The 20,560-nt window shown below is 46.2% G+C and overlaps 1 long non-coding RNA gene across 3 annotated transcripts in view; it reads right to left on the bottom strand.

Moving 5' to 3' along the window:
- LOC103015352 (uncharacterized) overlaps positions 1-20,560 on the bottom strand; it is a 43,143-nt gene that overhangs the window by 12,253 nt on the left and 10,330 nt on the right. For all 3 annotated transcript variants that reach the window (XR_009005093.1, XR_009005094.1, XR_450027.2), the window contains exons 2-4: positions 16,555-16,700; positions 15,083-15,390; positions 4,555-4,770 (exon numbers count right to left, since the gene is read on the bottom strand). This is a non-coding gene — a long non-coding RNA (uncharacterized LOC103015352). The remainder of the gene's footprint in view (positions 1-4,554; positions 4,771-15,082; positions 15,391-16,554; positions 16,701-20,560) is intronic.

The following is a 20,560-nucleotide window of genomic DNA, read 5'->3' as shown; positions in this document are numbered from 1 at the left end:
TAGCTGAGAGATTTTTATTCATTTTTAACTCCCCCTCCAGCCCTGTCACCCACCCCTATCTCCCAATGGTCTTTAGAAATAGATTCTCATCTGATACTCGGCAGAAATATCTGCGAGACCCGGTATGGGATGAGGGCAGAAAACACTACACAGGCCTCCAAGGCAACACCAGGGCTGGTTTCTCTAACGGGCGGAAGCTGGAGCCCCTGGTGCTCAGTCTTAAGTGACCCCAGTTCCACACCCGCACCTGACAGCATTCTGGGACCTCGGTGATTTTGGTCCCCTGCCCCTTCTCTAATCCCTCATTCCCCCTTCTCATATCCCTCAAAAGATACCACAGTAGGGTCTGCGCCCACTTACACAATGCTGATGCCCAACTGTTTTTAAGGAAGCTGGAAGCCTACAGCATCCCGTGGACCATGGGGTGAGTGTCCTCTGAGAGCCCCCTGAGCTTGACCTTTGACCTGGAGGGCCCCAGACCTTTCTGAGCCCCGCTTGAAGGCTAGCATTTTGCCACTAGGACAAGCTTAGCAATCGAGGACACTCCTACCCCAAATTCCAGTTCTTAGGTGATTTTAACCATTCAACTTGCTGTTGGGTTTTAATTCTCTAATTATTATTATTATTGTTATTATTTTTTAGGACCAGTTGTAGTGAATTGCTACTGAAAGTTATCCCAGGTGATACAGAGCTCTTTGTAAACCGCAGTCACACGTTAGGGTTTAGGATTAAACTTTGTTTAGATGTACCATAATTAACTTGGCTAGTTGATGTTTGGAGTCTATGGAAGAAATAGTTTTATGCAAAATTTAAGAAATGCCAGTCTGGTCAGGGAGGGAGGGGGTTTCAGTGCTGTTGGAAGGCAGGAGAGCTGGCAGGTGGGGACATCATACACCTCGGTTGTATCACACGTGAGCAAGCCCAGGTTGACCCTGTGATGTGAGTTGATCTGATCAGACTGTATTAAAAATGTTAGTACGTTACTCTGCCTGCTCCCCTGAGTCTGGTTTTTCTCTGGGACCCAGAGGGTGGGCAGTCTGTGCCCCTGCACCTGGGTTGGGTGGGATCCCAGGAGACCTCTCTTCCTCTTCACTGCACCAGTCCCACTGGGATTGACAGGTGGGTGCTTCCCCTGCAGACTCAGCTGCCACCATCCACCTACCTGCTCTCTCCTGGTCTTCACTGCTCTGTGCCCCAGACCCTGGGGCACAGTGGTGCATGGGACACCCTTGTGGAGCTTAAAGGGAGAGAGGGAACCGGTAAGCAGATTTAACCAAAGAGTTCAGAAAGGGAGACATCCAAGGAGAGAAACGGGCAAGGGAGGGATAGTGATGGCGGGAGAGCAGGTAGGTGGACCAGGCTGGTTAGAGGTGGGGGTGGGACTCTGGGAGGGAGACCTGGAGCCAGAGAGGACTAAAGAAGCTAGGACCTAAGAGGGGATGTGGGCAGGGAGAAAACTCTCAGGGTGGCTCTAAGAAGCTCAGCAACTTGAGTCCCCCCCAACCCTGTGTTACCCAGGGGTCAAGTAAAAGGCTGCTGTACCCTTAGTGTGAATGTACGAGGAGAAGGGGAAAGAGAACAGCAAATAGACAAGAAGTGAGCACAATGGAGAACTAATGGGAGCAAGAGTCAGAGCACGAGGGCACGGACAGACTGTTGGCAGCCTGGGTGTCGAGGGAAATCCTGAACTAACAGAAACAGCATTTAAGCTCCAAACAGGTAGAAAAGAAAAGAGTGACAAAGGGGAGAAAAATAAACAGACCGGGAGGAGCAAACAAAGCACAAAATGATTTAGACCCACATTAATATTAGTAATAACATTGTTCTGGCTTAAAGGCAAAGACTGAGCTGGATGTCTTTTTTTTAATTGAAATATAGTTGACATACATTATGTCAGTTTCAGGTGTACTGCATAATTTGAGGTTTGCCTACATTAAGAAACCGTCACCAGGGCTTCCCTGGTGGTACAGTGGTTAAGAATCCGCCTGCCAATGCAGGGGACATGGGTTCGAGCCCTGGTCCAGGAAGATCCCACATGCCATGGAGCAACTAAGCCCATGCACCACAACTACTGAGCCTGCTCTCTAGAGCCCGCAAGCCACAACTGCTGAGCCCACACGCCACAACTGCTGAAGCCCGCGTGCCTAGAACCCGCACTCTGCAACAAGAGAAGCCACCACAATGAGAAGCCCCTGCACCCCAATGAAGAGTAGCCCCCACTCACTGCAACTAGAGAAATCCGCATGCAGCAATGAAGACCCAACACAGCCAAAAATAAATAAATAAATAAAATTTTAAAAAAATCTTAAAAAAAAGAAACTATCACTAGGATAAGTCTAATAACCACCTGTCCCCATACAAAGTTATCACAACATTACTGACCGTATTTCCTGAGCTGTGTATTACATCCCTGTGGCTTGTTTTATAACTGGAGGTTTCTACCTCTTAATCCCCTTCAGCTATTTTGCCCCCGCCTTCCACACTTCCCCCAACTGGATTTTTTTTTTTTTTTTAAAAACTCTTAAGCATCTACATGAAATCTTGGGTAAGTTGCTGGGCTCTGTGGAGCGTGCGGGATGGAGGCTTTGGGCCCTTTGGGGTGAGTGTCAGAGGAAAGGGCAGGCCTAGAATGCTGAGGCCCTGTGGACGGGCAGCCTTGTGACCACCACAGAATCTGCCAGCTGGGGACACCCAGTGGGCATTAAAGCAGAGAACCAGGCCTTGAACCAAGGTCTTCATTGGAGACATTCTCGGTCCTGCCCCCACAAAAGCCCCGGTCACGTCTGTGGACAGGCAGGCGCCTATCCACAGTATCTGTCACCTGGCAGGAGCGGGACGACAGAGCAAGCACTACTGACTGAGGCCCGGGCAGCAAGCAGAGGCCCCTGGCCCCCGGCCTGGCGTCTCCTCGGGCTCCTCGGGCCGTGGGGAGAAAAGCTGTGCAGAATGTGGTGCGTAATGGCGGGTCGGCTCCTCTTGTCCTGGTCAAAGGTGAAGGCCCTAAGCTCTGGCTGTCCAGCCCCACCATCTGCCCACCCGCAACCCTGGGCAAATTTCTGAGCCTCAGTTTCCTCACCAGTAAAACAGGCTGTGAAGACTAAGGAGGCCTGAGCTAAGCTCTGTGCCTAATTCTCAGCACAGCCTGTGAGGTGGGTTCCATTACTCCCCCTCCTGCAGATGAGCAAACAGGCTGAGAGGTGGAAGCATCCCTGCCCTGCCCCACCCTCGCCCTACCCCAGCCCTACCCCACCTGGCTCCCACCCCCATCACATAGGAACGGGCTGAGCCAGGATTCAAACTCAGGTCTGTCCTCTGACTAAAGAATCTCTGTTCCCAAGCTCCAGTGACAGTGTCTCTATACACATGAAAATGCCCACTACTGTGGCTGGCGCAGAGCAGGCTCTCTACTCTCCCAGTCCCCCAGGACAGGGGCCAGCACAGGGCAGCAGAAAAAAGCCACAGAGGAAGTCAGGGTCAGTGCCAGAGGGAGTGCCCAGAGAGCTGAGTGAGTGAACACACTCTTCATCCTGAGACTGACCCTCTGGGCTCCAGAGCCTCCCTAGGCCCCCACTGAACGAAGGTGTTCCTGGCACCACCAGCAGCCTGGTTGACTTGCTCTGGGCAGACCTGTCACACCAGGAAGCCTGTCCAGCCACTGCCCCATGGCCTGGGCCAAGGCAGGAGCACTGGCCTCACCTCCCCAGGGCAGTGATTACCCACAGGAAGGCCCCGTGGCACCAAGGGACCCCGGCACATATGGTTACAAAGAAACGTGACCACTGACAGCCGGGAGTGGGCGGGGCCTGTGGGCCTGTGGCCAGTCTCAGGAGGTGCTTCTGAGATACTTTTACAGCTGTGGCGACTCTCCAGGCCTTGGCCTCCCCTCTGTGAAGTGGGGACGACAGCACAGACTTGCAAGGTTGTAACAAGGCTGAATCACACACATCCGGTGCATCCTCTGGGCGTGAGAGAACCCCGGCCCCTTCCCTGGCCCCCTGTTTCTAGTCTCTGCCTTTCTCTCTCCAGAGCCTGTGGGGGTCCCCAAAATGAACTCTCCACAGCAGCTTGCCTCCTCTGGATTTCCCTGCTCCAATCCCACACTTTCTACTAGGGATGCCCCAAGCACAAGCCCCGACTTGTGCTCTTGTTTTCCACATATCAGGCCTTTATTTGGGCCAACCTGCAGTCACATCCTGTGCTTAACAACAATAAGCATAACAACAATGGTACTAAGTGCCAGGCACCCTTCTAAACACTTTACACTTATAAATCTGTTTGCCCTCCAATCTCCCAAAGAGGTACGTGCTGTTATTACAATTAAGCAACTTGCCCCAAACACATGGCTTTGAGTGGTACGGTAAGGACCTGAACCCAGGCCCAGAGTCTGCGTCTTCATTGCGACCCTACGCTGGGGCATGTCCTTGCCGCTCGGCTCCACACTCAGACCCTCCCCTTCTCAGCAAGTCCCACCTGGCCCCAGCCCCAAGCCTTTACCCTGGAACACCCTCCACCTGGAAGGCTCTTCCTTCACAGCCCTGTGTGTCTGAGTCTTACCGTTTCCATGGCCTTCTTTGCCTCTGCCCTCCTCCGACCTTCCAAGGCGCCGCACCTGCCCCTTCCCTGGGCCGTCACCAGGGGCCCTGGCTCATGGTGGTCTCCAGAGATGGCCAGTGGATGCAGATCCCAGCACCACCTCTTTCTAACCGGGTGGCCTCTGGCAGGTGCAGCTCTTATTCTCGCAGCTGCTGTGAGGATTACACAGGCTGGTACCTGTAAAGCAAATTAGGAAACACTCAGAAAGCTCCCTTTTACTCTGCCCGCATTATTATCTCCTCCACCAGACTACACCTGCACAAAAATGCACAAGAGCAGGGACAGGCAAACTTCTGTAAAGAGCTAGAGGGTGAACATCATCAGCTTTGTGAGCCGTGTGGCCACTGTCACAGCAGTTCCACTCTGCTGTACAGGAGTAGCCAGGCACAGACATGGCTCGGTTCCAACAAACCTTCATCGATGGACACTGAAATTTGAATGTCATATACTTTTTACGTGTTACAAAATATTCTTTTGATTTTTTTCCCCAACCATTTAAAAATATAAAGCTCATTGGCTGTACAAAACCAGGTGCAGGCTGGCTCTTGTACAGCCCGAGTCTACCAACCACCACTCAAGACCAGCTTCTCTTTCTGCTTCTCCGGGCCTCTCCTGGCTTCAGAGCTCAGATTTCCCCCAGATTCGGGTCCCAGCCTATGGGACATAAGCTCACGGTTTATGTGAGTAAAATGGATCTGACACCCAGAGCTTGTGATTTCTTGGTCTGCCGATCAATCCATTGATCCCTGCAGAGTGCAATGCCATGTCCCCCAAACAAGGGCGTTCTAAGGAACTCCAGAGCCCACACAAAGGAGAGCCTAGTGCGCCCAGAACAAGAACTGCCTGCCCAGTTTTCTGGTCATTTTGTTTTCATTCATATCTCTTTTGGGGTCACGGGCAGAGGAGGCAGGACAGAGGGAAGAGGGTAGGTGGGGAGCTGGCAGATGTGGGAGTGGGAGAAGTGGGGAATGAGGTCAGAGACCGAGTCCTGTTCTTGTCTGCTCTTGTTCTTCCTGGCTTTCCCCAAAGGCTTGTGCTCAGAGGCACCAGGGATGAAGTGAGAGCTGCCAGTTTTGGCAGTGAGCTCAGAATTTCAGTTCTCTTGAGTGCCTTGCAGGAGGAAATTCCACAGGCGTGCCTTCTCTTATGTTGAGTGGTGAGGCCAGACTCGCCCTAAAGTTATCCCCAGCGCCCCGCCAGTTCCTTCCAGTTCCTGTAACCATGCCAGCTGCCCAGCACCTGGCAGCAGGCCTCCAGGACTCCAGTCTTTACACACCCCACCTCTACCCTTCTCTTCGTGGCCACCGGCCTGACCCTTCTGGGACCTCCCGAGGTGCCTGTTGGACCCTGAGGCTCACTGGGGAGAGCGAGGGGGGCAGAATGTCTATCTGGACCTGCATCTCTCGCTAAGCCGTGTGAAAGGAAACACCAAACATTCATCTAAGAGATGAATCTGTCCTAAGAAAACAAGACTCTTTTGAAGACAAGGCAGTGCGGAGGTAGGCACCTCTGAATAAAACTCTTTGTATCGCTGTGGATGCCACAACAGGAAAATCACTGACTTTTGCTTCAGGGAAAGCCTGTGGCCTGCACTCAGCCTGGTGCCCCACCCGGGGCCAGTCCGCACCGGGCAGAGGCCGAGGCCTGTGGCTCTGAGGACGGACCTGCGAGGCTGTCCTCACCTCTCCCTCCTTCAAGGGCATTCGTTCTCTTCTGATTCTCTCCTCTTCCGAATCAGAATCTGTGCCCTGAGCCTGCTGGATGTCCTGGTGTCCACACTGCGAAGCACAAACTCCATGCGTGGCAGGGCCCGTGTTTACTTTTTTTTTAAGCTTTTCTCTGGATGGTGATAAACTATTTGCTTTTTCATGTCGTTTCCTTCACCTGTAAAGTCCATATCTCCTGTCTCCCTGAAGAACTCTTATTCATCTTATTCAGCTCAAGTGGCCCCTTGCCTACAAAGTTTTCCCCGCCCCCTCCAGGAGGAGGCAACTTTCATCCTCACATCATTGCTTTGTGCCACGAACTGTGCCAGGGCCCTCACGTACATCAACAACCCTGTGGAGTAGGTACTGTTTAATCTCACTGAGGCCCAGAGAGGTCAAGTAATTGCCCATGTCACACAGCTGTGCAGTGGCAGAATTAAGATCCGAATCCTGAACTGTCTGACTGTGGGTCCCAGGGCCCCATCACTGTGTGCCATCTCCTCTGTGCCAGCTCCCTGTTCTGCACATATTACTTTTACATCATGCTTTTATGGATCTATCTCCCCATATGAGGCCAGGTTTCCCAGCAAACGGGGTTCGTGCAAAGATAGATAATTTGTTTCTGTATTCCCAAAACCTAGAATAGTGCTTGGCACTTAGCAGCTGCTGATTTATTTGACAGATGTTCTGAGTGGGCGACTGTGCCAGGAAGGACTGAATTCCTGCTCTCAAGGAGCTTAAACACACAAAGCAGGACAGGACATGGGACACACACATAAGCAAATGTCTGAACCACAAGAGAGAACGTGACATGAGAGGGGAAAGAAAGTAAATGCTACGATGGTTTGGAGAAGGTCTGAGAAGGTGGTGGCATTAGAGCAGGACCCTGGAGCATGCTTAGGACTCGGAGATGTAGGGATGGGTGTGGGGGAAACGGGGGGGGGGGGCGGGGGTGCTCAGAGAAGGGAGGAGGTGGGCAAACCTGCTCTTGAAGTCCAAATACCAGCTGACAAAGTGACAGATGCCTTCATGTCATCAAGGGAGAAAAGGGCCATTTCAGACTGTGTAGGAGCTGCTAGAAAAAGTCAGCCAGCAATCAGACAGTGAAGAAGAGCTGGTCGGGGCAGATCATGCGCCAACGTCCAAAGACATTTTCCTAAGAGGACTACTGCAGCCAGCTTTTTAAAAATTAATTAATTAATTTTATTTTTGGCTGCATTGGGTCTTCATAGCTGCGTGCGGGTTTTCTCTAGTTGTGGCGAGCAGGGGCTACTCTTCGTTGTGGTGCATGGGCTTAGTTGCTCCGTGGCATGTGGGATCTTCCTGGACCAGGACTTGAACCCATGTCCCCTGCATTGGCAGGTGGACTATTAACCACTGCGCCACCAGGGAAGTCCCTGCAGCCAGCTTTAAATAACAAATCTTCTCTCATTAAAATAGTAACTCCCCCCCCATTTATTCAGCACACGGTTTTTCTGATTCTCGTGACTGTGTCTGGGGCAGTCATCCCCATTTCACAGATAAGAAAACCGAGGCTCATATATCTAGCCCAGAATAAAAAGCCTGAGATTTAGAGTCAGCAGATCTTGGCTCCAGGGCTCACTCTTACTTTCCTGTACTGACAGCAGAACTTTTTTTGGAAAATAATTTGTTAGAATTTATCAAGAGTCTAAAAATCTTCATATCCTTTAAACCAGTAATTCTACTTGTAAGAAGCTATCTAACAAAGTGATACTAATGAGCTTAAGACACAAAGATGTACATAAAATGTGAAAGCAGCCTAAATAGCTGGTTAATACACAGCCACTTAAAAATGATTACAACAATGTTCAATATCATAGAGGGAAATGTTTATATTAAAAGTGGTTATGAGGAGAGGAACCAAGATGGCGGAGTAGAAGGACGTGCTCTCACTCCCTCTTGCGAGAACACCAGAATCACAACTAGCTGCTGGACAATCATCGACAGGAAGACACTGGAACTCACCAAAAAAGATACCCCACATCCAAAGACAAAGGAGAAGCCACAATGAGACGGTAGGAGGGGGCGCAATCAGAGTAAAATCAAATCCCATAACTGGTGGGTGGGTGACTCACAGACTGGCGAACACTTATACCACAGAAGTCCACCCGCTGGAGTGAAGGTTCTGGGCCCCACGTCAGGCTTCCCAACCTGGGGGTCCGGCAACGGGAGGAGGAATTCATAGAGAATCAGACTTTGAAGCCTAGTGGGAACTGATTGCAGGACTTCGACAGGACTCGGGGAAACAGAGACCCCACTCTTGGAGGGCGCACACAAAATAGTGTGCGCGTCGGGACCCAGGGGAAGGAGCAGTGACCTCAGGGGAGACTGAAGCAGACCTACCTGCTAGTGTTGGAAGGTCTCCTGCAGAGGCAGGGGGTGGCTCTGTTTCACCGTGGGTACAAGGACACTGGCAGCAGAAGTTCTGGGAAATACTCCTTGGCGTGAGCCCTCCCAGAGTCTGCCATTAGCCCCACCAAAGAGCCCAGGTAGGCTCCAGTGTTGGGTTGCCTCAGGCAAAACAACCAACAGGGAGGGAACCCAGCCCCACCCATCAACAGTCAAGTGGATTAAAGTTTTACTGAGCTCTGACCACCACAGCAACAGTCAACTCTACCCACCACCAGAGCCTCCCATCAAGCCTCTTAGATAGCCTCAACCACCAGAGGGCAGACAGCAGAAGCAAGAAAAACTATAATCCTGCAGCCTGTGGACCAAAAACCACATTCACAGAAAGACAGACAAGATGAAAAGGCAGAGGGCTATATACCAGATGAAGGAACAAGATAAAACCCCAGAAAAAAAAACTAAATGAAAAAAAAAAAAAAAAAAAAAAAAAAAAAACTAAATGAAGTGGAGATAGGCAACCTTCCAGAAAAAGAATTCAGAATAATGATAGTGAAGATGATCCAGGACCTCGGAATAAGAATGGAGGCAAAGATCGAGAAGATGCAAGAAATGTTTAACAAAGACCTAGAAGAATTAAAGAACAAACAAACAGAGATGAACAATACAATAACTGAAATGAAAACTACACTAGAAGGAATCAATAGCAGAATAACTGAGGCAGAAGAACGGATAAGTGACCTGGAAGACAGAATGGTGGAATTCACTGCTGTGGAACAGAATAAAGAAAAAAGAATGAAAAGAAATGAAGACAGCCTAAGAGACCTCTGGGACAACATTAAATGCAACAACATTCGCATTATAGGGGTCCCAGAAGGAGAAGAGAGAGAGAGAGGACCAGAGAAAATATTTGAAGAGATTATAGTCGAAAACTTCCCTAATGTGGGAAAGGAAATAGCCACCCAAGTACAGGAAGCACAGCGAGTCCCATACAGGATAAACCCAAGGAGAAACACGCCGTGACACATAGTAATCAAATTGGCAAAAATTAAAGACAAAGAAAAATTATTGAAAGCAGCAAGGGAAGAATGACAAATAACATACAAGGGAACTCCCATAAGGTTAACAGCTGATTTCTCAGCAGAAACTCTACAAGCCAGAAGGGAGTGGCATGATATACTTAAAGTGATGAAAGGGAAGAACCTACAACCAAGATTACTCTACCCGGCAAGGATCTCATTCAGATTTGATGGAGAAATCAAAAGCCTTACAGACAAGCAAAAGCTAAGAGAATTCAGCACCACCAAACCAGCTCTACAACAAATGCTAAAGGAACTTCTCTAAGTGGGAAACACAAGAGAAGAAAAGGATCTACAAAAACAAACCCAAAACAATTAAGAAAATGGTCATAGGAACATACATATCAATAATTACCTTAGGGCTTCCCTGGTGGCGCAGTGGTTGAGAGCCTGCCTGTCAATGCAGGGGACGCGGGTTCGAGCCCTGGTCTGGGAGGATCCCACATGCCGCGGAGCAACTAAGCCCGTGAGCCACAACTACTGAGCCTGCGCGTCTGGAGCCTGTGCTCCGCAACGGGAGAGGCCGCGACAGTGAGAGGCCTGCGCACCGCGATGAAGAGTGGCCCCCGCTCGCCGCAACTGGAGAAGGCCCTCGCACAGAAACGAAGACCCAACACAGCCATAAATAAATAAATAAATAAAATTAAAAAAAAAAAAAAATAATTACCTTAAACGTGAATGGATTAAATGCTCCAACCAAAAGACACAGGTTTGCTGAATGGATACAAAAACAAGACCCATATATATGCTGTCTACAAGAGACCCACTTCAGACCTAGGGACACATGCAGACTGAAAGTGAGGGGATGGAAAAAGATATTCCATGCAAATGGAAATCAAAAGAAAGCTGGAGTAGCTATACTCATATCAGATAAAATAGACTTTAAAATAAAGAATGTTGCAAGAGACAAGGAAGGACACTACATAATGATCAAGGGATCAATCCAAGAAGAAGATATAACAATTATAAATATACATGCACCCAACATAGGAGCACCTCAGTACATAAGGCAACTGCTAACAGCTATAAAAGAGGAAATCGACAGTAACACAATAATAGTGGGGGACTTTAACACCTCACTTACACCAATGGACAGATCATCCAAAATGAAAATAAATAAGGAAACAGAAGCTTTAAATGACACAATAGACCAGATAGATTTAATTGATATTTATAGGACATTCCATCCAAAAACAGCAGATTACACTTTCTTCTCAAATGTGCACGGAACATTCTCCAGGATAGATCACATCTTGGGTCACAAATCAAGCCTCGGTAAATTTAAGAAAATTGAAATCATATCAAGCATCTTTTCTGACCACAACGCTATGAGATTAGAAGTGAATTACAGGGAAAAAAATGTAAAAAACACAAACACATGGAGGCTAAACAATACGTTACTAAATAACCAAGAGATCACTGAAGAAATCAAAGAGGAAATCAAAAAATACCTAGAGACAAATGACAATGAAAACACGATGATCCAAAACCTATGGGATGCAGCAAAAGCAGTTCTAAGAGGGAAGTTTATAGCTATACAAGCCTACCTAAAGAAACAAGAAAAACCTCAAGTAAACAATCTAACCTTACACCTAAAGAAACTAGAGAAAGAAGAACAAACAAAACCCAAAGTTAGCAGAAGGAAAGAAATCATAAAGATCAGAGCAGAAATAAATGAAATAGAAACAAAGAAAACAATAGCAAAGGTCAACAAAACTAAAAGCTGGTTCTTTGCGAAGATAAACAAAATTGATAAACCATTAGCCAGACTCATCAAGAAAAAGAGGGAGAGGACTCAAATCAATAAAATTGGAAATGAAAAAGGAGAAGTTACAACAGATACCACAGAAATACAAAGCATCCTAAGAGACTATTACAAGCAACTCTATGCCAATAAAATGGACAACCTGGGGCTTCCCTGGTGGCGCAGTGGTTGAGAATCTGCCTGCCAATGCGGGGGACACGGGTTCGAGCCCTGGTCTGGGAGGATCCCACATGCCACGGAGCAACTGGGCCCGTGAGCCACAACTACTGAGCCTGAGCATCTGGAGCTTGTGCTCCGCAACAAGAGAGGCCGCGATAGTGAGAGGCCCGCGCACCGCGATGAAGAGTGGCCCCCGCTTGCCGCAACTGGAGAAAGCCCTTGCACAGAAACGAAGACCCAACACAGCCAAAAATAAATAAATAAATAAATAAATAATAAAAATAAAGGAATTCCTTTAAAAAAAAAAAAAAAGGACAACCTGGAAGAAATGGACAAATTCTTAGAAAGGTATAACCTTCCAAGACTGAACCAGGAAGAAATAGAAAATATGAACAAACCAATCGCAAGTAATGAAATTGAAACTGTGATTAAAAATCTTCCAACAAACAAAAGTCCAGGACCAGATGGCTTCACAGGTGAATTCTATCAAATATTTAGAGAAGAGCTAACACCCATCCTTCTCAAACTCTTCCAAAAAATTGCAGAGGAAGGAACACTCCCAAACTCATTCTATGAGGCCACCATCACCCTGATACCAAAACCAGACAAAGATACTACAAGAAAAGAAAATTACAGACCAACACCACTGATGAACATAGATGCAAAAATCCTCAACAAAATACTAGCAAACAGAATCCAACAACACATTAAAAGGATCATACACCACGATCAAGTGGGATTTATCCCAGGTATGCAAGGATTCTTCAATATACTCAAATCAATCAATGTGATACACCATATTAACAAATTGAAGAATAAAAACCATATGATCATCTCAATAGATGCAGAAAAAGCTTTTGACAAAATTCAACACCCATTTATGATAAAAACTCTCCAGAAAGTGGGCATAGAGGGAACCTACCTCAACATAATAAAGGCCATATACAACAAACCCACAGCAAACATCATTCTCAATGGTGAAAAACTGGAAGCATTTCCTCTAAGATCAGGAACGAGACAAGGATGTCCACTCTCACCACTATTATTCAACATAGTTTTGGAAGTCCTAGCCACGGCAATCAGAGAAGAAAAAGAAATAAAGGGAATACAAATTGGAAAAGAAGAAGCAAAACTGTCACTGTTTGCAGATGACATGATACTATACATAGAGAATCCTAAAAGTGCCACCAGAAAACTACTAGAGCTAATCAATGAATTTGGTAAAGTTGCAGGATACAAAATTAATGCACAGAAATCTCTTGCATTCCTATACACTAATGATGAAAAATCTGAAAGAGAAATTATGGAAACACTCCCATTTACCATTGCAACAAAAAGAATAAAATACCTAGGAATAAACCTACCTAGGGAGACAAAAGACCTGTATGCAGAAAACTATAAGACACTGATGAAAGAAATTAAAGATGATACCAACAGATGGAGAGATATACCATGTTCTTGGATTGGAAGAATCAATATTGTGAAAATGACTATACTACCCAAAGCAATCTACAGATTCAATGCAATCCCTATCAAATTACCAATGGCAGTTTTTACAGAACTAGAACAAATCATCTTAAAATTTGTATGGAGACACAAAAGACCCCGAATAGCCAGAGCAGTCTTGAGGGAAGAAAACGGAGCTGGGGGAATCAGACTCCCTGACTTCAGACTATACTACAAAGCTACAGTAATCAAGGCAATATGGTACTGGCACAAAAACAGAAATATAGATCAATGGAACAAGATAGAAAGCCCAGAGATAAACCCACGCACCTATGGTCAACTAATCTATGACAAAGGAGGCAAAGGTATACAATGGCGAAAAGACAGTCTCTTCAATAAGTGGTGCTGGGAAAACTGGACAGCTACATGTAAAAGAATGAAATTAGAACACTCCCTAACACCATACACAAAAATGAACTCAAAATGGATTCAAGACCTAAATGTAAGACCGGACACTATAAAACTCTTAGAGGAAAACATAGGAAGAACACTCTTTGACATAAATCACAGCAAGATCTTTTTTGATCCACCTCCTAGAGTAATGGAAATAAAAACAAAAATAAACAAATGGGACCTAATGAAACTTAAAAGCTTTTGCACAGCAAAGGAAACCATAAACAAGACGAAAAGACAACTCTCAGAATGGGAGAAAATATTTGCAAACGAATCAACAGACAAAGGATTAATCTCCAAAATATATAAACAGCTCATTCAGCTCAATATTAAAGAAACAAACACCCCAATCCAAAAATGGGCAGAAGACCTAAATAGACATTTCTCCAAAGAAGACATACAGATGGCCAAGAAGCACATGAAAAGATGCTCAACATCACTAATTATTAGAGAAATGCAAATCAAAACTACAATGAGGTATCACCTCACACCAGTTAGAATGGGCATCATCAGAAAATCTACAAACAACAAATGCTGGAGAGGGTGTGGAGAAAAGGGAACCCTCTTGCACTGTTGGTGGGAATGTAAATTGATACAGCCACTATGGAGAACAATATGGAGGTTCCTTAAAAAACTAAAAATAGAACTACCATATGATCCAGCAATCCCACTACTGGGCGTATACCCAGAGAAAACCATAATTCAAAAAGACACATGCACCCCAATGTTCATTGCAGCACTATTTACAACAGCCAGGTCATGGAAGCAACCTAAATGCCCATCAACAGACGAATGGATAAAGAAGTTGTGGTACATATATACAATGGAATATTACTCCGCCATAAAAAGGAATGAAACTGAGTCATTTGTTGAGAGGTGGATGGATCTAGAGACTGTCATACAGAGTGAAGTAAGTCAGAAAGAGAAAAACAAACATCGTATATTAACGCATGTATGTGGAACCTAGAAAAATGGTACAGATGAGCCCGTTTGCAGGGCAGAAGTTGAGACACAGATGTAGAGAACAGACATATGGACACCAAGGGGGGAAAACTGCGGTGGGGTGGGGATGGTGGTGTGCTGAATTGGGTGATTGGGATTGACATGTATACACTGATGTGTATAAAATTGATGACTAATAAGAACCTGCAGTATAGAAAAACAAGCAAACAAAACAACTAAAAAAAAAAGTGGTTATGAAAAAACAGCAGGTTATGAGAAAATAAAATTGCCTAGGTGGTAAGATCTGAACAATGTTAAAAAGATGCGTGGAAAAAGAGTGGAAGAAAATGCACTTGCAACTGGTTTATTGGCGCATCTCATCCTGTATAAATGTGAATCCTTTTTTATATCTTTCAATAGCTGCCCTTAGTAACACCATGTCTAAGCCCTCTTTCTCACTGGCTAGCTTAATGACAGACACCATAGATTCTCAACTACTTTCAGAAATTAGAATAGTCTCCTTCTGGTTTCTCAGATTCATTTAAAATGTCTATACAAATAAAAATACTCACTTAAAAATGTCCAGGTCAAGCTCTCCTTCAAAGCTCTCGGCCTCCACTCCCAGGGAAGCTAGACGTGGCCATGGCCCTGGTGGCCTGAGTGGAGGGTGGCAGAAGGTGGTCTGTCCTCTGCCACTACCCCCCTGCTCCCGTCTGCGGCAGGGCTGTGGACAGGGACCGGGAGGCCATGGAGAAGTGGCCGTCTCTCTGTTGGTTGGCTGCTGCTCTTCAAGACTGGCTGGCTGTTGTCTCTCTCTGCGTGGCAGCATCCAAAAATTGGCTCTCTTGTGCAGAACCCTTCTGAATCTCAGCTTTCTTACCTGCAAAATGGAAAGAAAATGCACTCCTTTATGTGGGTGACGTGAAAACAGAGTAAGATAACATGACTGGGAACACTGTCAACTGTAAAGCACAACGTAAATGTCTTTAGCTATTATTATTCCTTTGGGGAGCCTATTCTTTGAAACATCTACTGTTATTTGAAGTGGATACCTTCACTCGCAGAACGTAAAAACAGAACTGGTGAATTTTCCCTCAGACCTACTGTTCTCCAGACCCCTCACCTCAGTAAAGGGTAGCACGGACTCCTGGGGATGCAGGCCAGGCCTCTGCAGGCAGCCCGGGCTCTCTCCTCCTCTCACATCCAACATTCACTCCACCTGCAGGCCCTGCTGGCTGTCCATTCAACCGTATCTGCAAGCCAAGTGCTCCTTCACTTCTGCTACTACCCCATCCAGTCCACCTCACCTCTCTCCGTCCTCCAGTTGGTCCCCCTTCCCCGCCTTTGCCTCCCGTGATCAGTCTCAGCAGCCAGAGAGAGCCTTTTAGACATCAGTTGGTTCATGTTACTCTGGGCTCCAGACCCTCTGACGGCTTTCCATCTCACTCAGAGCAAATCCAAATCCCTCACCGAGGTGTACAAGGCCCCTCATGACCTGGCCCCTGGTTCTCTCTCTGACCCTCCCTCCCTCGCCCGGCTCCAGACACACTGGTCTCCTTGCTGTTCCTCTCACAAGCAAGCACGTGCCTGCCTCGGGGCCTCTGCACTTGCTGTCCCCTGCCTGGAATATTTTTTCTCCAGGTAGTCACAGGGCTTGCTGCCTCACTTCAGCAGGGGTGTTCTCCCTGACCAAATTTAAAACGACATACTCCTACCCTATCCCTTTCCCCTGATTCTTTTTCCTTCTTAGTACCTAGCACCCCTGACACACTATATACTTATATAAGTGTATGGTCTGCCTTCCCCCATTAGAATGCAGTCCACTGTCCACCGCTCCATCCCCACCACCCCGCACAGAAATTAATTCCTTCCAAACATTTCATTATAAGGACTGCTTCATAGTTATACCTGCCCAAGTCCAATGGCAATTTTCATGCCCTGGGGTTCTTCTGGATTGGGTTCCCTTCCTTGTGTATTGGGGAAATGCTATACCCTGAAAGGGAACAAAAGCCCATTTTCCATGTTCAGCTCAGCGTGCAATTACCCTGGCACTTGGGGCTTGGGGTTGGAGAGAAGAAGAGGGGCTCTGCCCTTAGCATCTGACCATCTTCAACCCTCTTCCAGACACCTGCAGCTGGCTGGAGTCAGGCGAGATGCATTCTGCCACAGCCCACTTTCTGGGAAGTTGTGCTGTGGAAAAGACAAATACATGTAAATAACCAAGAAATGTGATGGAAGGGGTGGACAGGTGTGGGGAATTTATTATACTTACAGACGGTGGAGGAAGGAGCCCCCACAGAAACATGCACCCAGAGTTCCGCAGAGTCATTACTTGTCTTAAGAGCTAGGAGGTGGGGTCATGTATCCCACGTGGGACCGTGAACTCTGGGGATGCTCCCACCTACGTTCACCACCCTCCTGGCCTCAATTTTCACAGAGGCTGAGATAAAACTCTGTAGCCCCTCTGCCTGCCTGGTGACCATGTCTGACCCCAGGCTGCTTTGTCTTAAGGGGAGAAGGAGCCCATCTCTATTGTCAATATAGGCCCCAGTCCCCACACAAGGACCAGCTCATTTACGGGCCCATGTGGTCTTCCAGTGCTGAGGCCTCAACCCTGCCCTCCTGACTTTGTGGGCAGTGGCCCACCTTCCCTGTCCCTTACCCAGAAAGCTGCCCTTCCCAGAACGGTTCTCAAGCTGCTCTTCTCCTCCTGAGACCTGCCTGGACTGGCCCGGGGAACTTCACAACAATGTTCTGCTTTCCCTTGGCAGAACTTGGCTCCGGCTCCAGTCTTATGCCACCAGAGGCACCTATATGCAGCTGCCCAGGAGCGGCCAGCAGGGGGAGCCAGGAAAATCCAGACTGCAGCTGGACAGAAGTGGTGGTGAGGCTCAGGTAAGTTCCTCCTCATTTAAGATACACAGAACCAAGTGCACTGTTAAAACAGCTGAGTGTGAGGTTCAGGTGAGTGGAAAGCCAAACAGAATACATCCAGTCAGTCATCAACAACTCGTTATTAAGCACCTTCTACATGCCAGCCTAGACCCTCATATAGAGAAATTCTTAGCCTCCAACGTAAGGGATGACGGCCTGGGAGAGCTGATGAGTGGAGGTCCAGGCACTGGGATCACAGGGAAGAGGCATGACAGGTTCCCAGGACACCGGGAGTGGGAGGCACAAAAGAACAGAGTTTGAGGCCAGAAAATTCCTGTGATTCTGCCAATACAACAACACTGCCAGAGAGAGAACGACGGGGCTAATGAAGCTGCTAAAAGCAATCTAAATGAAAGCTCACATCCTAACATCTGAGGGAAACCGCTTCAAGAATAAGTAGAAACTGAAAACTTGATCAATATACTAATTTTGGTTCAAAATAATCCAGTGGGGAGAGGGAGCGAAAGGGGGTAGAGATGAAACACGATTGGCCATGTATTGATAATTCCACAAGCTGGGTGACAGGTACCTGGTAATTCATTACATTATCCTCTCGACTTTTGCATCTGTTTGAAAATTCCCATAGGAAAAGTTTATATATACCAACAGGTTGGTCAATAACCGCTAGAGCCAAGTTTCACAGAAGATATCCTATTTGTTATGGGAGAAAACGGGGCATCTCTGCTCATCCAAAATCCCTAAAGAGCTCAGGACACCCTGAAGCTGTGGACTTTCTCTCCTGCCCCTTATCTCACAGGTCTGCTGCCAGAACCAATGATCTTGATCTGTTAAAGAGCAGCACAATGCGTGCAAGTCATTTCGCTGGGTCTCCTTACCTGGTTATTCACAAGAGCAGGGAAGAAGACACTCAAGACCTCCCCTGGGGAAACTACTGAGATGTAAATTCTATCTTCTGTTGCCCAGTAGGAAAGGAGTGTTTGGTTAGGATGATGAGATGAGCATCCATGGGAGTGAGGGACAAATTCTGTTCCTAGTAGCACTGTGTGGTCACTGGGCAACCTGAACAAGTCCCATCCTCTCTGGGAGCTCCTCCTTTCCCTTTCTAAAGACAGGGACATATTACATATGGAAACAGCACTTGTAGGTGCTTGTTTTGGCAGCATGAGAGAAGTTCAAAAGATAGTTTTTTCCCATGTGTCTCCTCATCAGTATGACATCTCAGGGATAGTAATTTACAAAAAAGTATTCAGCAGATCCTAAGGCTGGTGCCACTCCTGACCTCTGGAGAGCTCTGGTTCAAGAAAGAGGTCAGAAATTCAATTCATAACTGGCAGGAAGTAGTGGGTCTGGGCTGAGGCAGGTGGGAGTGGTCCAAGTTTCTGTCAGCATGAATTAAAAAACGCAGCCAAAAAAAAAAAAAAAAAAAAAACGCAGCCAGCATTCCCTGACATCCAGGGGGTGAGGCTTGATAGCTAATGAGTCTGGGTCCAGAAAAAACAGTGCAAACAAGGCTATCTAAAAGAGTAAAAACCAACCCAGAAAACAGGGTGACATAAGAGTTTGACAAAAGCAAGCACAGCACAGTAAGGCAATAAAACAAACACTTCATAATTATTTTAAATGACAAGGGTACTAATGATATAAATGATCCACACAGAAGTACATGCTCCAAAAAAAAAAAATGAAAATACAAAATACTAATCACAATACACAAATGTACTACATATCAGAAGCACATCTAGGGTAATAAAAGTAGAGCATTCACAAAGTTATATTAATAAAAATAATATAGTGCTGGCATAATGATAAACACATATATCATTGGAACAGAATTGAGAGTCCAGAAATAAATTCATACATCTATGGTCATTTGATTTTTGACAGGGGTACCAAGACCATTCATTGGGGAAAGGATAGTCTTTCAACAAATGGTGCTGGGACAGCTAGATATACACATGCAGAATACAACACCAAAAAAAAAAAAAAAACCCACAAAATATAACACCAAAAGCACAAGCAACCAAAGAAAAAACAGATTAACTAGACTTCATCAAAATTAAAAACTTTCGTGCATCAAAGGACTATCAAGAAAGTGAAAACACAACTCACAGATGGGAAGAAAATATCTCATATATCTGATAAAAGTCTATTATCCAGAATATATAAGAACTATTACAATACAGACAAACAAACCAATTAAAAAATGGGCAAAGGACTGCAATAAACGTTTCTCCAAAGAAGGTAAACAAATGGCCAAAAAGCACATGAAAAGATGTTCAACATCTTTTCATTAGTCATTAGGAAAATGCAAATCAAAACCACAATGAGATATCACTTTTCCCCACTAGAATGGCAATAATTTTAAAAAGGGGAGGGGGGATAACAAGTGTTAGCAAGGATGTGGAGAAGTTGGAACTCGTGTTGCTGGTGGGATGCAGAGGTGCAGCCACTGTGGAAACAGTCTGGTAGGTTCCTCAAATGGTTAAACTCAGAGTTACCCACAATTTCACTCCCAGGTATACACTCCCAAAGAACTTAAAACAGGTATCAAACAAAAACCTGCACATGAATGTTCATAGCAGCATTATCCATAACAGCCAAAAGGTGGAAACGACCCAAATGTCCACCAACTGATGAATGGATAAACAGAATGCGGTATAACCATGCAAAAGGAGGTTATTCAGCCGTAAAAAGGAATGAAATACTGGTACACTCTACAACATAGATGAATCTCGAAAACATTATGCCTAGTAAAAGAAGCCAGAAACAAAAGGTCAAACTTAGTGTGATTGATATGAAATGTCCAGAATAGGCAAATCCATAGAGACAGAAAGTAGAGCAGGGGTTGCCGGAGGATGAGGACCGGGCAGGATGGCTTGGGGGGAGGGGTGACTGCTAGCAGGTAGTAGGCTTCTTTTTGGAGTGAAGATGTTCTGGAATTAGAGAGAGGTGTACAACCTTGTGAACACACTAAAAACTGCCGAATTGTACACTGTAAAATGGTGAATTTTATGGTACCTGAATTATAGTTCAATTAAAAAAGTAGAGCATTTTTTATTGTTAAATTTACTTAATTTCATTAAGTTTTGTTTTTAAATGTGTCTGTGTCTTGATGGCGCAGAACATACTGACATCTGAAGGGTTGTGTGCCCCGC

Source organism: Balaenoptera acutorostrata, chromosome 13 (assembly GCF_949987535.1).
Source record: "Balaenoptera acutorostrata chromosome 13, mBalAcu1.1, whole genome shotgun sequence".
NCBI classification, from domain to species: domain Eukaryota; kingdom Metazoa; phylum Chordata; class Mammalia; order Artiodactyla; family Balaenopteridae; genus Balaenoptera; species Balaenoptera acutorostrata.
This window is presented reverse-complemented; position numbering and strand designations above follow the sequence as displayed.